This window comes from Cyprinodon variegatus, unplaced genomic scaffold, assembly GCF_000732505.1.
Source record: "Cyprinodon variegatus isolate N-32 unplaced genomic scaffold, C_variegatus-1.0 Scaffold102, whole genome shotgun sequence".
NCBI lineage: Eukaryota > Metazoa > Chordata > Actinopteri > Cyprinodontiformes > Cyprinodontidae > Cyprinodon > Cyprinodon variegatus.
Genome location: NW_015150555.1, coordinates 808,346 through 811,931, shown reverse-complemented (window position 1 = coordinate 811,931; position 3,586 = coordinate 808,346).

Below are 3,586 nucleotides of genomic sequence, written 5' to 3'. Positions count from 1 at the left end.
GGACGGACGGATGGATGAGCAGGTGAATCCAGATTACAGGCTTCACACCTCCTTTATAAAAGACTATATGATATATTCCACCTTAACTTTGTTCTCTTTCAGCCACTGCTATCATATCACAGAGTAATGTTGATGTAAAAAAACTGATCAACTAATGCACCAAAATTTTATCAGATGTCACCCTTCAGTTTCTTAATAAACAGAGAAACTGTATTATTCTATTGTTCTGAAAGTATGAAACATGTGAAAGCAAAAGTAACGTTATTATTTTTAAGTATTTTTAAATTTTAAAATGTAGCATGCAATCAAATAACAGCTTTTCTATCTAGACTGCATGCATTTTCTACATTTTTTTCTTTATCTCTTGCTTAGGCACTCTATCAGATATTGCACTTGCACTCGGTGAGGTAATTGATGGCAGCAATATGTCTATGCACCCCAGCATCCTGCAGCTTCCTCCTCAGCAGCATTGGTCTGATGATATGAAAGTACTGGAAAAGAACATGACTCACTGTGCTCCCAATAGTCTCCAGGTGGATGAATGCCTGCATTGGATCCTTCACTCTGATGTCGGTAAGGAAACTGAAGCGGGTCCAGGGTGGGGCTCACCAAGGTGTGTAGTATAGCTAGGGTGAGGCAATCCATGGTCTTCATCAGGTGGGAGGTCAGGGTGACTGTTCCAAAGTGGGCCAGTTCCTTGGCGTGGGGTGTTTTGGGAACTGGTAGCACACAAGAGGTCTTCCAGAAAGTGGGCAACACTCCCAGGCTGAGGCTTAGGTTGTAGCTGTAGCTGAGGACCTCACAAAGCTCATAAGCACAGTTCGTGAGGGAATGCCGTGTGGACCAGAGGCTTTCCTCTGTTTCAGTCTCTTCAACTGGCCTCTTATTGGCATCTGAGTGACTCTGAGGGGGGAGGGAGACAGGACAGAGGGTGTGAGTGGGTCAGGGGTTGGTGAGATTGGCAGTGAGGGGAAGGGTAGGTCTCTCATGGTCTAGGGGTTGGAGACAGTTTGAGAGTTGAGGACAGGTAGAGGGATGGTGTGAGGGGGGTCAAACCGTGTAAAAAAAAACGTTTAATTCATCTGCAAACCTTGTGTCTCTGTCTGCAGCCCTGCAAGTGGTGGTTGTCTGCCCAAAGCCGGAGATGTTCTTTCATAAAAGAGGTCCATGGTTTTACTGTTCCTAGTTTTACATGTGACATACTCTCAGAGTCTGGGGATGGTTGAACGGAGGGAAGCTTGATTGAAATCTCCAGTCATGAGCAGGAGAGAGCAGGGTTGCTGTGTCTGCATCTTGATCACTGCACCATGGATCCGGCCGCACGCAGTAGTGATGTCTGCGAAGGGGGGGATGTAAACATAGACCGATCATGTTCCCAAACTTTCATGGAAGTATGGTCTCATGCTCACTGCGAGTAGCTCGACCTCCAGAGAACATATCAGTTCTTTCACGTAGACATGAGCCGAGTTACACCATCGCTTATTCACAAACATTGCCAGCCCCCCTCCTCTCTTTTTTCTACTCTCCACTAAAGTCCTGTCTGCACAGATGAGCTTAAAGCCGTCCTGGGAAACCACTTTGATTGGGACAAATCCATCTAACCACGTTTGTTTAATGATTTGTTTTGTACACATTTCTTTAATTTATTACACCAATTTTATTTGCTTGTTGTTCTTGTATGACAGGTTAAATTGTTGTTCCAAATGGAACCAAAATGTATAACCCACATTACAATTTCACAGAAAATAAACTGGCTATTAAATGTATAACCTTTAGTAACACTAGATGATGCATAATATTAGGAGACTGCAACAGTAGGAGACTGTTAACAGGAGTCCAGCAACTGCGATTCATTCATATTATTTCTTTGAGTGATCAGGCAATGTTACTGGCAGAAATAGATGGCCCAAAATTCAAATATTTATTTGGGCCGCACGATGGCCTGGGCCAGCCCTGTAAGGATTTAATCTATTCCTGAATATTTGCTGCACATCTGCAAGTCTGCTGGAAGTCATGATTAAGTAGGAGTATAAGAATAAACTGCAGCCTAGGCTGGTGTAGGCGAGGTGAGTCAGGTTAACCCCAAGAGGCTCCCCCGGTCCCCCATGCCTATACCTTCCTTGAATTCTTTTTCATGTGGACCATTAGCATTGGGTAACTCCATAGCACACTTCTTTGAAGTCAGCATAGATATCAAAGGATCAGGGAGAAACAAGGTAGGTGACATAGGCAAGAAGTGTACTTAAACATGACTTGTGCATTGCATGTGAATAAGGAGAATGAAGAATATGAAATGAAAGACAGAATCCTTAACATGAATGTTGCCATATTATTGTTTGCACCAAACAGTCCTGGTATTTTTTCCCTTTTTTGTTAATTGTTTTCTTCAGTTAATAACAATTAAGAAAAAAATTAAATAAATGGTATGAATTAGCAATAAGGGTGGTATTGTTTTTCTAACTTCATATTTTTGATCTTGTAAGAACTTTTTTTAAGAATAAAAAAAATCCATTTCATAGGATGAATGACATTCACTTTTCACTGTGTGAAGCAAGAGTTAAGAGAATATTTCACACATCCTGAGAAAGTTGAAAATGCTGATCTGCCCATTGTGCATATTCTTGGTGTCTTATGACCCAGCACTTCAAACAGGTTTTTCAGAGTCCACTTTATGCTATGACTTGTTTCTAAGAGAAGAGCTTTGATCCAGTGTAGTCCAAGCAGTACAAGCGCTGCAGGGTATAGGAGATTTTGCTGAAATGGTTCCATTTTGGAATGTTAATCCTGGTGCAGAGAAGAGGGAGTAAGAAAGGTTTAGCAGGTACAGTCGAGTGTGAATAGCTGGTATGTTAGTTTCCCGGAAGGATGCCACTATCACAAGGACTTTGTGACAAGCATTCCTACACTTATATGCGTCATTATATGCAAATACAGATACATTTATTCTACCACTCCTACCTTGAATCTATGAAAAATATGTGCCATATCTTTTTTTTTTTTTTTTGTATTGTCATCACACTGTTAACCCATCCCCTTTTTTTTTTTTTTTTTTTTGTATTGTCATCACACTGTTAACCCATCCCCTTGTGGAGCAGTGGGCTGCCATGATGCAGCGCCTTGGGCAGGGGCAGATTTAGGAAATTTGGGGCCCTAGGCAAAGACAGGCAGCAGAGCCTCTGAATTGGGAAGACAACACATAACACAGACCCATTATACAGATAGAGAAATATTAATAGAACAGACATACATTATTTGTTCTACATTTTGTCCCTCTCTTCTTCCCCCTTTTATTGTTGTTTTCCTCTCTATGTTTTGTACTCAGTTGACTTTTCATACGGTCTCAAAAAGAATGAAATATTTTTTCCAAGCACTAAGCTCACTTAGCTGATTGCTCCTTCCTGTGTTTTAAAAAGGCAATGGCAACAGTAAATAACACAGTCCTTCTTTTCACTGTAGACAACCAGTGATCTGCTTATCTGTTCTCCATCTTTCATTTGGATGAAATACTAGCTGGAAGTAAATCTGCGCCTGTCTCTATTTTTTTGGAAAGATTCTGTCCGTCACCTGGAGTGGTCCTCTCCAGCAG